General features: G+C 37.2%; 1 protein-coding gene across 1 annotated transcript in view; it reads left to right on the top strand.

Moving 5' to 3' along the window:
- The window catches only part of LOC134801476 (dual specificity tyrosine-phosphorylation-regulated kinase 2), a 213,231-nt gene that overhangs the window by 177,279 nt on the left and 21,565 nt on the right, over positions 1-14,387 (top strand). The gene's annotated exons all lie outside the window — the stretch shown is intronic.

The raw sequence follows: 14,387 nt of genomic DNA, 5'->3' as shown, positions 1-14,387 counted from the left end.
TTTCACTGGTAGGGTATGCAGGGTAACGATATACATACAACTGAAAATATTAAAATTAGAAACATGTTTCGTGATTTCTTATTATCGAGCCAACTTTAACCTTTTAAGGTTATGGTTGAGTCTGTGCTTCCAAATGTAATCTAGTTTTCGTGTGAATTTTTTCATGGCATTTGGCCTTAGTTAAAACATGTAAAAATTCATTAAAAAAACTACAATTAGGAACAATCCCCGGAGGTCAAACTTATATCGGGTAACTTTGGGAAGCGATGGGAACAGATCCGGGTTTCACGGAAGGATTCCCGTACTAATTAGACGACCCGACCGAACCGGCGGAACCAGAACAATGCGGGGAAAATAGAAAAATGAAACGTCCTAAGCGTATTTGACTAAATTGAAAAGGTCTATACAATTTCGTTCTGTATAAAATTAAAAACAGGCCTCATCAAAATAATTGGCGTTTACACGAAGATTTCTTTAATAACAAATTAGCGACCCGCCACGGCTATGCACGGGTAAACCTTAACAAATTATACACCTAAACCTTCCTCAAGAATCACTCTATTAATAGGTGAAAACTGCATGAAAATCCATTCAGCAGTTTTTGAGTTTATCGCGAACATACAAACAGACAGACTCCGCGGGGGACTTAGTTTTATAAGATGTGTTGATACTAGCGACCCTTTGCGTCAATCAGCTTGAGGTCCCTTTTTAGAATTCCATAGATGTATTATTGTATAATTTTAATGCTATGTCGCTTACGACATTTCACATTAAAGCGTGGGTGAACATGCCATGAGCGCACTAGACCGTGATTCTGTGCTCTGTTAAAACGGATTTAAAAAGTATAAGCGGGGAAACAGTGGAACGCGCATGGACGAATTCGAAATTCAAATTTAAAATCGCCAGAATCATGCAACGGTTTCAGAAAACAGTGCCTCCGTGTGTCGGTGTTTTGATTCTATTACGATCTATTTTGCTAGCAAGTTGTTTCTGTATCATGTATGTACATCCGAGGTTTTCCGTGAAATTATATACGCCTGTGATATTAGGGAATGGTATCTCCATCTCAATTAAAAGCAATTGTTTTGCACGTATGTAATATGATAATATACATGCTTAATACGATGTATATATTTTTCCATATCCATTGAGGTAACATTTCTCGCTCGTACAGACTCGTGTTAAATTCTGTTCAGTTTTTTTTTATTCATTTAAGAATTTTAAGATGTCATTCACAGTTGTACATACATATTTGGTCCTAAATAAATGTGCCTAAAAGATATCTCCTTAGCGCTCATTGCCTCTATTTATCTTCTTTCCTACGTCATTTTCTGAGCTGAGCTCAACTCATCAAAAAATAATTTAACCACTCAAGTGTGGAACATTTAAGATATCCACGAAACGTTCGTCTCGCAGCCCTGGCGGCCGAGCCAAGGTGACAATCGCTTGCGCTTCGCCATCGAATCGCTTTGTCTCTCTATAACTCTTCCATATTAGTGTGACAGTGACAGTTGCGTTTCGTTCGCTACGAAGCGTTAGCGATTGGCATGTTGTCTACGGGGCCTGAGAAGAAATTCGCACGGCATCATCGAGTTCCATGGTCAGCGGAGCGCGGCGCCCTCATTCTATCGTATTACGTCTGCTACGACAAATGGATGAGTGTGCTGACCAATTCACGTAACTGCCAGCTTTTTTACTAGACCACTATTGGGCAGCCTTCGTTTTCCTTTTGATAGGACTGCTCTTAACGTGAACCCAGAAAAAAACTTTAACATAGACTCACTGACTCACATTTCGTCTGCGTTGCAACAGATTTTTGTCGGATTATCAGACGAATGTGACTGACCAATTTATGTAACTGGCAGCTTTTTTACTAGCTGAGTTATCTCACTGGTGGGCAAAGGCTTCCTGTCTCTCTTTTCCTTCGTCTACTGTTAAGTGAGATTGAGATCGCACGCTTTGCCACCCCCGGTTCTTCTGGTTTGCTGTTGTTACATGAGCATCTGGCAGATGGAAAGAAAGCTTTCGAATCATACCTAATCATTTACATACAATTTGCAATACAATCATTTTACCTTTACAACGCTTGAAAATATTGGTAGCCTTCCAATATTGCCGGTATATCAATATCCAAAAATAGACGCAAATAAAAAAAGCTACACCGCTTTAAATTAGGATATAGGCTAGCAAAAATGATACCACTGGCAGGTTGTAATACGTTTTCCGAACGCTTTTTCAACAAAATTTAATCCATGGTCCCGCTTGATAGGACATAAATTCAGCTTGCGGTGACATTCATTTGTTTCGTACATACCAAAGTCCAAATTAAATTATTATCTGTGAAATTACAGATAATCTGTTGTAAAAATGTCTAAAAATATCTTCAGGGCAAGGGTCTTGGAAAGTGTGTCAAGTACGAATCTGTGTTGCATTTTTTTCGTAATTTGGAACGGATTTAATTATGACACAGAATGTTGACATTTCTTTTGACAAAAATGACAGTTCTGTGCCGGTCCGAATTAGTTTGATTTCGCCAGGTTTGAGGAAAAATATAAATAAACGCGGAGTTATGTGTTGTTACAGGGAGTTAAGTAATAAGATGCTGTTTAATGTTTATTCATTGTTGAGAAAATTACGTTGCATTAACACATTTTCTTCCAAGTGCAAGTTGTGAAAGCATTTGAATGTGTTCGAAAACATTGGCAGAGGGACTACGTATACTTTTAAATATGAGGTTTTACTTCTTAGCCTTGCTTTATACTTTGAATGTTATATTCAGTGTCTTAATTTTTTCATACAATGTTCATAAATTATTTTTAATCTATTTATTTTTTCGTAGTCAAAAGGAATAATAGGAACCTTGGGGCTCATTTATACGATGCGTGAACTCCTATGCGAGTTTCATTACATTGCGGGTGTTGATCGGTCGGTTGAATTGGACGTAACTCACGTAACCAACAGTCCGCAATGTAACTAAAATCGTATGCGAGTTCGTACGCCGTCTAAATCAGCCCTTACTCTTTAGCCTAGTATATTTGGATTTGTAAGTGTCTTGTAAACGTTAATTTTTGTTTGCACGGAATAAATCCTACAACAATAAAGATAAACTAACTCCTAAGATGACAATCGAAAATCATAATAAATATGAACATTATTTTAGAGAGTGGTGTATTTTTTTTTATTTCTGTGCAATTGTTGGCGTTATTGCTCAACGCTAATTACCTAATCCCGGGGAAAAAACGCTCGTTGACCCAATTTCTGCTCCGTCCATTGAATTATTTAGGCGGAGCATTAACAAACTGCGTAAATGCCTTTAATATTCAATGTAAGCCGATAAAACCGAGAGTTACTGGTTACTGGAACCATGACACGTGTCACCGCGGAAAAATAAAGGTTTCACCTAGACAGGAACAGCGTAAAAAATTGCCTAAACAGTGAAAACCTTTCTTCTCTAAGCCGCTAAGATAATGCCGTATGGCCAGGTCAGGACAGCAAAAAGTCAGGACTTTTTGTATTGCATCCATAAGATTACTTAATTCTGAAGTAGTTTGCTAACTTGAGCATGAGCTCCGTGTATTTTCGAGATGAGGAAGCGAGACGCGCGTGAGCCTCGCTGTATGCTAAAAACGAGGTAAGTGGACCTCCCCTTAAGGGGCCCACAGACTACCAGTTCGCCAGACGATATCAGCCTGTCGGTTAAACGCAAAAGGTGACAGTTGCGAACAACTGACAGGCTGATATCGTCCGGCGAACTGATAATCTGTGGGTCCCTTAAAATTCTTTGGAACTCGATGTAGTAGGGCCGCCTGCCACGAACCACTTCGTTCGTTCGTCTATTTACCTCCCCATCGTTCGAATATGCAAGAGTAATAGAGAGACAGATAGCGAAAATTTCGCGCTAGACCCTCAGAGTGTAAACGAGACACGCCTTTTGCCGGGCACCGATTACGACCATAATTTTATAATCCCCGTTCGCGGAAAGCCGTTTATTGATTAAATGTAGGTTAAACGCCATGTGCGGCGGCCGTAAGTGTTCGCAGTATTTCCAGACTGTTTATTTAATGAGAAAAACTGTTTATTTGATCGTAAAAGGTTTTGCGTGTGCGACGTATGTTCGAACTGCGTTTTGGAGTTTGCAGATGAGCTGTTGAAATATGTACAAGTTCTTTTTTTTTTACTTTCAGCAGGCATATCGCCTTATTGTTCGAAAAAGCAATATTGGAGAAAAGGGTTAAAACAATTGACTACTTTCTCCTCTCCTCTACAGGTCGCAATTCTTAACCGATTCTCGTGAAACTTTGTGACCAGATTCTATGACTAAATAGATTTTTTTTGTCAATCCAGTTTAATGGAAATTTTTCAAAAAGCAAAATTGGAAAATGACTTAAAACAATCGACTACTCCCATGACTGAAGTTATCTACGAGTTATCACACGGCAAATACGGTAAACTATTACAACTAGGCGTATGTGCACAGTTGCACACATTATCATCCCTTTTTAGGCTCGATAAAAAATTGCAACGACTTCAGCACGTGCTTAGTCGTTTGACACGCGATTAAACAATCGCAAATCAACCTCCACAACCTCATATCTTTCCTAACCGCATACCTGCAAAATAAACCTCACTGTATTCGAAATAGAGTTTAACTTTGAGTAAACACTGAGCGAGGCATGAGTTTAGGTAAACGTACTGTGTCGTAACAGTGCAAAGGTGTTATTGCTTGCACTGTAGGCAATCACCAAACTACCAGTATAAGATTGATCTCTATTGTCGTACAGTTGGTTCGATTCTCGAGTTCAAAGTTAAACTGGTTTATTTAAGTAGGAATACAGTGAGTCAGCTGACAGGTTGCGTAAGATTGCAACGCACGTGCGGGCTTATCATGAAATGTAAACATTTGTAATTGGCGTATTGCGAACCAGGTGGAGACCTTTGTTGATTTTCTAAGGAACTGCCGATGGAAAGTCGTTTAGGATTTTGCACAAGTGTAGTAGAAGCCATCCTGCAAAACTTACTGTACGATTAATTGTGCAAAAATATCTTAGTACAAAACTCGAGAAACATAATATGTTTCTTGTGTTTTACGAAACATATATATTATTATTTTTGTATGAGTGTGTGTGTGTGTGTGTATTCCTACATCTCACTTTTGACTTTAGTCTCTTTGTTTCCTTTATTTTACGTCTAAACGTAAAATAGGCATGCATACCCATACTTTATTGACCTCATTTAGGAGACAGGGAAAATGAAACAGAATGAAACCCACGCAAGCGCAGCCGCGTGCACAGCTAGTTCAGAAACTTCTACACAAATCAGTCGAGGTTTATAATTATGGTAAGCAGGCAAATTGGTGAGAAAAGGCTCATTGGCTCAAAGGCAATGTACAATAGGTACATGTAGGTAGTGTTTATCCATTTGATATAGATATATAGTGAATTAAAGTATAGTTTCACTGCACACTACATTCTTCAAGAGATTCTCTCACATGATATTCCTCAACAAAGAAGATCTCTCCGACCCAAAAACGCAGACTAAATTGTAACGTCAATTGAAAAAAGACAAATCGTGTTTCTTCGAAGATTCTGACTACGCTTTTCGAGTAACACTGTTTTAAACCACGCCCTGCTTTCCGATTCGCGGAAGCATCGCACAAATATTAATTATTCGCGCTTTTTAATACATGTCTAGTGACACGAACTAACTGTCTTAATTACATGGTATCGCTACATCGAGGACGCAGCCTACATATGTCTCCTCCTCAACGCAACTTTTTAGTTCACTAAACAAAATTTACTGGAGATTGCTCCTTATTACTTAAACTATAAGGAGTCCAGGATAGATACGAGTATTCCCTAACCCTGAGACAACATTAACGTTTTATTTCAATAAACAAATTCTGTTGGATAATAGTCCTAATTATATAAAATAAAACCGGACTCGCGCACCGAGGGTTCCGTACAAATTAAACTTTATTTATTTATTTTTATTTTTACACATTATAGTTTTCAGATTTTTCCCTATATTTCTAACTAGTGTAAGACGATATTACTTGCAAATTTTCACAGCTCTAGGTCAACGGGAAGTACCCTATAAATATAGATTTCCTTGAGTGTTGAAATATACCTTTTTTGCGGCATAATCGGCCGTGTCTTTTTTTACGTTAACTTAGAAGCTTGCTTTTTTCAACATATTGTTTTAATTTCAACTCGATACCTCCACGCGTTCCCGAGATTAAGGGTCTTGATAGACAGGCGGGCGGACGGACAACAAAGTGATCCTATAAGGCAGTGATGGTTCCTAACCTGGGGGTAATTACAATTACCCCCGTGGGGGTAAAACTGGTATTTTACGGGGGTAATAAATAATAAGCTAACCTAATATAACAATACAACAAACGTACACGTTTTATTTTTTATTACCATTGGGAGGAGGGGTAAAATCAGGTTCCCTAGTTAGTCATAGGGGTGACCGGACTGAAAAGGTTAGGAACCACTGCTATAAGGGTTCCGTTTTTTCCTTCTGAGGCACGGAACCCTAAAAACGGCGATTATATGAAGTCGTGCTAAGCGAAGGTTATGCGTTTTCGTGTTGCGGTTTTAATTTTCTTGACCTGGTTTTCTTTGTTAAAATAAACTGTTTGCATAAGATTAATTAGATTTCGTTGTATCTAGATCTACTTGCTTTTCCTCACGTTTTCCCGGAAAATGTAGCTTTATTTTTAACTAAATTATACACGTAAACCTTCCTCAAGAATCACTCTATCCATAGGTGAAAACCGTATGAAAATCCGTTCAGTAGTTTTTGAGTTTATCGCGAACATATGTACATACACACAAACAGATAGACGCGGCGGGGGACTTTGTTTTTAAAGTGTAGTGATTTGACTGACGAAGAAGGGAAAATAATGTTTTTCAGTTGTATCAGGTTACTTTTGAATTCGTGTTTGTTTGGATATGTATAATGGTGGTAAGCTCAGTAGGTACTACGGATAATATATGATCGTATTTGTACCCAGATACTACCCAAATAATCATATATAATAATGGAAAATTTAAACATGCCTACACATAGCAAAAATACAGAATTTACTTGAATCGCATACCATTCAACAAGAAGGTTACCTACTTTACGTGCGGTTACGTACTTATCAATGAAACACACCTAAAATTACGTTTCTGTGAAAATATGTTTGGCTGGAAAATCATAACAATACAGTAAGCGAGGTTGCGGCAAAAATAGGCAAGGCAGAACCCGATTTTAAAACGTTTTCTGTGTAACTCTCAATCTGGTATATCATTGATATTAACCATACATCTCTTTCATGTTTTCCGATTCCTATTGACGAACTAATTATCTCAGGTTCTGCAGAACTATGACGCTTGATATAATTTCATTGTTTTTACCTTTAATTCCGACGTTTCAGCTGAGTTGCACCAGCTGTGGTCACGGGGTAGACCCGTTTGTGTAATTAAATATGTGTACAAAACGCGAGAGTTTAAAGTGTTATATGACGCTTGATTTCAACGCATGGCAAGTAAGTAGGTCTACAATATCAGTACATAATGATATGAAGGATACCAGTACCTAGACTTGGCTCACGAGATAACCGCCATGTGGGATGTTGACTCGACGATAATTGTCCTGACAGTCGATTCAGCGAACGGTCTTAACTATTGTTGGACCTTATGTCTTTGTGATAAGACTGATAAGGTACAAACGTCAGTTAACAGTATGAAGTATGAACGATGGTATTGAAGTGATGGATAAAACGAGCGTACGTAAAGTTTATAAATATTATGAAGCGTTACGATCTGTTGGCGAGTACCGGTGATGAGTAAATTTGACAGTAACTACTGTTTTACTGTATGTACATTTTGTTAGGATTCGTGCTGAAATAATAATACATATGAAATGCGTGATCTAAACTTAAGCTGCTAAAGAATTGTCTTCGCCGATAGAGAAAAATATAGTGAAGTTTTTAAATTTCCATGTGAAAATGTATCGTATCAAAGAAGAACAATAGTAGGTCCTCAATAATTTAGAACTCAGAACCTCATAAAAACATTAAATTAATACAAGAAGTTTTTCAATTTTCACTTCTCACATTCTAATCGTGCGTGTATAACTCCTATTAAAGCTACTTAGCCTTGTCATTCATAGCTAACAGTGAAACTGATTATTAAATTTGAATGTCGTGACTCAACGTGGAATTGGAAGTAAAAATCTACGTCGTCGTATATCTACGGTAATCTTCCACCATTTTTTACGAAGTTTATATTCGCTCTCGTACGAGTAACACCTGTTCCGCTTTGATAATGCCGTAGTAATGAATAATGTTCCAGATATAACCATTCTAAGTTTGTAGTGGTTGAATCTGGCTCATTGTTTACATTTTGTATTTGATCAAAACAATAATTCTTGTTATCGCCGTGCCCACGTTTTCATTGAAACGTCGATTTCATGTTTTTCTCGATTTAAGGAAAAAACACACGTTTTAAGAAAAAGTTTCGTAGTCAAACTTTCGCATACGTAATGCTTGCATAGCCCCATCGCATTCGGTATGAAATAATGGATAGAAGAGACAGGATAATCATATTTAGACTTGAAGGAGACCTTCCGGATAATTTTATGGCTCTAATTTCCTCTAAGTTGGATGGCTTAAGTTTGGATATATATAGGACTCTATAGCCAAGGATATATATAGGACCCTATAGCCATCGACGGCGATGCGGGACCCCGGAAACCCACAAGCACCGCAACTAACATCTACAACAGATGCTGTGGCTGATGGCTCAATAAACATCCAGTCCAAAAAAAACAATGATGACACGGTACATTTCACATCACATATTTTTTCCTGAGTTGAGTGTGGTATATTCCAGTTACCCCGCTGAGTCGGTAGGAACAGTTACCAACCCATCAGCGAGCACTAACAAATTGATAAAAATAGGGTTCTATATACTGATCATGTGCTCCATTTCCTGAAATCCACGTTTAATCGCATGTGTAGACCCTTTGACGTCAGACCGGGACATAAAGTCAGGCATTTCAATGTGTGTTGTGACACGTCGTCGACGGTAAAACAAAACACTGTTGATAAACTTACACGGGAAATAGTAATGAGTTCTAGACGGGGCATTGTTTTACGGTCAAGGGAGCATGTGCCGCGTTTCCATCGCAAATTTCTGCGAGAAATTGTTACCAGACAAAATTCCTGATTTGCGAATTTTTTTCCTGACGCTCATATCTGAAGTAAATTTGAATAATGAACCTTTTTAGGTACATAATAAAAAACAGTCTGTTAATTCACTAAAATCCCTGACATTTTCGAGAGAAATATTTGATAGCCTCTTGGAGAAGAAAAAGAGACAAGAAAGAAAAAAGAAAAGAAAGGAAGAAAGAGGGAAGGAAAGAGTAGTATTTAAATAGTGACTTTTATCACTCTGTACACTGATTTTCTCTTCCGCACCAATGGTAAGTTTCTGTTTGGCCCAATGGTTGACTGGTAGAGAATGCCTTATGGCATTAAGTCCGCCATTTGTACTTTCTTGTATTGTGCAATAAAGGTTAAATAAATAAATACAACTTGCATAATGTTAATCTCATATTTCAGTTCATGTAATATTTATGGTATTTGCATGCTACTGTGGAAACTGTCTTATTCATAGCTGTGCATAAAAGTGCTCAAGATCAATTGTATATCATTTGTTGACTGTGTTCCGCTTGCACGCTTAGTGAATTGGTTGGTAGTAGTAGTAGTAGTAGTAAAATACTTTATTGTACAAAAAGAAACATAAAACATGAAAGAACACACATCATTAGTACAAAGGCGAACTTATCCCTTTCAGGGATCTCTTCCAGTTAACCCTTGAGCAATTGAGGGAGAATTGGAGAACGGTAGACATAAAAGCTGTACTAAACGGCATAAAGATAAAATATTTAATATCCTACAAGATAGGTAAACCTATATCCTACTATAATTATGTATATACAAAGTATGGGATATGAAATATAACAAACATGCAAACAGCTATATATATTTAAAATATATAATACATATAATACATTATATATGATATAATACATATATACTAAAACTACCTAACCGCATACATCTTATAGATTGAAGTTCCGTCAGAAAGCCATAACTTTTTTAAATTCGCCTTTAGCGATGCGACCGATTGACACTTTCGAAGAGAAGACGGTAAGGAATTCCATAATTTGACAGAGTACACAGTAAAAGACTTGTCATAGGATCGGTGTTTGTGTGCCGGGATAGCCAGAGAGAGATCTGCACTGGAACGGAGCCGGTGCCCGCTGCCGTCTGCTAAAAATTTAAATCTCTCCGAGAGATAAGGGGGAGAAGAGGGAGAGAAAAGGACGTTGAAGAGAAGGGAAAGTACATGAATGTCTCTACGACGCCGAATGGGCAGCCATTTGAGTTGGGAGCGGAAAGATGAAATATGATCAAATTTGCGTAAGCCAAAAATGTATCTGATGCAAACATTTTGCAAACGCTCAAGCTTGTCAAGTAGTTCCTCCGTGAGATCCAGAACAGCAGTGTCCGCATAATCAAGAAGGGGAAGGTTGGTCTTGGTGCCACGAATAAAAAAGTTTTAGAAATATGACTATGGTCTTTTTTGGGTTCAGGACAGTTTTGGGACAGGATGTCGGTCATGTTTCTTTAGAATTTTTCAGTTTCTTTTTCACTAAGGAACTGAAATAGTAACCCACTGACCCGGTCTTTATAAGTACTGAACCGGCTTCATCGACATACAGACATCTATATTGTTTTACATTTATTTTTATTTACATGCGGTAATACGGTTGTTACGACATTTACATTTAAAAGGTGACATGCACCTTTGAACATTTTGGCAGATATACCTCTTTTAATGCATACCAACATGAAAGAACATTGATAGACCTTATGATATTGAAATACGGTCGATATTGGCGGATTTTTAAAATAAATGATGTCAACTTGACCTGAAGACGTCATGTACCGGGAACGGAGACGGTTCCTCGAATCGTCTTTCGATACGGTGTTTACGGGTAATTAGTGCTGTGACGGGAAGATGACAATTTTTTGGCAAAAACTTGATCCGGTGACAACCTATCAACCTAATTGCTGCAAATATTGGAGAAAATAGTGAAAATACATTACCTACTTCAAAATACTACATATTACGAAAAAGTATTGAAAAAGGGCCCTTTGAAGATGTAGTTAGATAAGAAAACCTTATTACCTTAATTTATGAGTAGTTATTAGTGTCAACAACTAAGTGCCTCCTATAAAATTTATTGATTAGGTATTTCGGAAATGTCCACATTGTCCACTTATATATAATGGCGCTATTCTGAAATATGTATTGTTAAATCTAAAGAAGTCATTGATAATGATGATAGTAACGATTCGCAATTTCAAATTTGTGTTTGTTAGAAAAATACTAAATAGATACTACTACTACTAATAGATACTAAATAAATAATACAGAGGTTTAATGATGAATAAGGGGGTAAGACTGTCAAGTAAACACATTGTTGTATGTACGTTTAAGCAATTAAGTCCTGTTTATTTACAATTAGGTTGTTAAATTTCTGTAAAATTTCATAAAACCATGACATAACACTTAAAATTTTGATATATTTTCTCTGCAACAATAAAATTATGTTGTACATATCATTTTATACTATATATTTTACACATCATCACACTAAAGCCACGGAGTAGTCATTGAGGCGGATTCTGTTTTCGCATTTGATATGGTTTTGATCTCATATTGACGACGACTTTGATGCTGGATCAATCAGCATGCCTGAGTCTATGTGCCCAACTCCCCACGAAGTACGAAGGAGTTGTCTCATGGCATCTCGCTCGCTCACTCGTGCACTTATTCCTCCTCCTCCTTAAGTCGTTCCCTCACTGCTGAGGATCGTGGCTTCGACGGAAACGTTGCAATAGGCTTCTCCATTTATTGCGGTCTTCAGCTTGATGGAGAGCCTGTGACATCGGCATCTGCAGTTCTTTGGAGACCTGGTCTGACCATCGTGTGGGACTGGGTCCTCTTGGTCGCCTACCATCAACCTTGCCGGTTATAATAAGTTTTTCCAGATTATCAGTACTCCGATGTGTTATGTGGCCAAAGTACTGAAGTATCCGGTGAAGACATGTTGTATTAGAGAGGCGCTGTTGTGTGTCTAGCTTATTAGTGCACGTGAAATGCCTGGCGTCACCACTCAAGGTCCTATCAAAATAAGATTGATACCTTATCAAATTGTTAGGCAGAATGGGCCTCTTACGTTGGGTCATTGCCAAAGTCGGCGCTTCTCCGAACCGGAATTCGGGACGATTTTTTACCCATTTACTTTGACAAGTTGTCTCGACAATTATCTTCCGATTTTCTTCATTAACATTGATACGGAGAATTTTATTGAGACTTTTAGTTTTAAATATATTAGGAAATTAGGGACATGTAAACGTGACTTGATTTTTTTTCCGCAAAAATGGATGATCTTTTTGGACTTTAAGTACACTAATAGGTAACTTAAAATAAAGTTTCATTTGACAGCTGACAGGTTACATGAATACTTATTGTAGGTAAAAAAAGATGGAAATAATTCTTTACAGATGTAAAGTATTAATATTGAATGACTGCCCTGGTCGTTTTCCCTATATCAATTATATTCATGACCTTGCATTTTAATCATCCAATTTTCCGGAACACCACCAACCGTCCGGAAAAAAGGAGAATAAATGGTCACATAAACCTGAAAACAAGCCCCTGCTACTTGGCGCAAGTGCCATAAAAATGATCTAGCGTACCGCCTCCGTTTACTTTTACCAATATAATCCTGCACTTCAGTTTACTTCTTATACGTGGTAGTAAAGGTTATAATCGATTGTTTTGTAAATTCCACTTAGCTTGAGATGACAAAAATACTCGTGCAACTCAATTTGCACTTAAAATAGGGGAACATTTAGACTTATTAATTTTAAAATGTCTGTAAACTGTTTTCAAATTGTTTATACAAACTACAAGTTTTCACTAGGAAAAATTTATCAGAGTCCTGTACAAAAATATATTGATTTAAACCAGCGGTCGGCAACCTTTTAGCAGCCAAGGGCCACATAGTAGTTAACGAAGTGGACGCGGGCCGCACTTTGTTAATATTTATGACTTTATCAGACATTTTCATTTGTCAATATTACACACAAAATAGCCAGGGAGGCTCGCGGGCCGCAAGTGAGAGGTTCGCGGGCCGCTGGTTGCCGACCGCTGATTTAAACTAACACGATCTTCAATTTTAGTACTTCACTTTCTTCACAGGCATTTAAGTACTTTCTTTATTTTCCGTGACTGTTTTACGTTTACTCTACGAAAATGGTCTAAATCCGGGATTGGTACAATATTTACCGGTACCAATGCAAAATACGATAGATTTCAATCTTTAAATAAGAAAATTAAAATGAAGTTCTGAATTAAATTAACAAAAAGTCGTCTTTACCTGTACCTGATACTGATTTAAATTACGCTTCTCTTACGTCAATTCCGCGTACGCGCAGCTCAGGTACGTTTTTATATGTTAACAAGTTCAATCTATTTAGATCTTTACTCGGAAGTATGGTTTATATAAAGTGACCTCAATATACTGCGTGTTAGATCGTTAAACCGGTTGTTACATTAAACGTTGTGCTAAAACTATATATTTTCTGCTAAACCTACTTGAGTTTACGTCAAAACTATCATGACAAGTTGGAATGCGAATAATTAATACATTCTTTTGATGTAATGTATGTAATATTTATTTATTAAGGGTAACATTGTGCTAAACTCATGGAAATCTTTTACAAACATCTGTAACAAGTAAATCAAAACATGTATGTTAGGGCTATTAAAATAAATATTTAAGTAGCATCAAACAGAATCGTTTGAAAACAACAATATATCCAGATGGATCGGGTCTCTCGCACATCATTAATTGTCTTAAATATAGGAATGGGAAATATGTAAGCAAACTGTATTGTTTCAAATATTTGTAGATAAACAGTCGGAATGAGAAAAATTTGTAAGGTCAGTTATATTTGTCTAACATTAATAATACGAGTCACTACGCCAAAGGGCGTTGAATATAATTTTACGATTTCCGAGCCTTTTCAGTGCCACCGTTTAGGTCACGATTCACGACATTTTGTTGGACAGTTTATCTTGCGACATTTCCTTTTCTTATTTTTATATTTATAACTTTAGCCTTAGTTCCTTTTTTGTGCTGTGTTAGTACGTTTTCGACGTTTTAGTATTGCTTAACTTGAAATAGTTCTAGTTATGGTTTTAGAAACAAACCATACCAACATTTTCTTACTTCGTTAGCCATTTTTGCAT

This window comes from Cydia splendana, chromosome 22, assembly GCF_910591565.1.
Source record: "Cydia splendana chromosome 22, ilCydSple1.2, whole genome shotgun sequence".
Taxonomy (NCBI): Eukaryota; Metazoa; Arthropoda; class Insecta; order Lepidoptera; family Tortricidae; genus Cydia; species Cydia splendana.
This window is presented reverse-complemented; position numbering and strand designations above follow the sequence as displayed.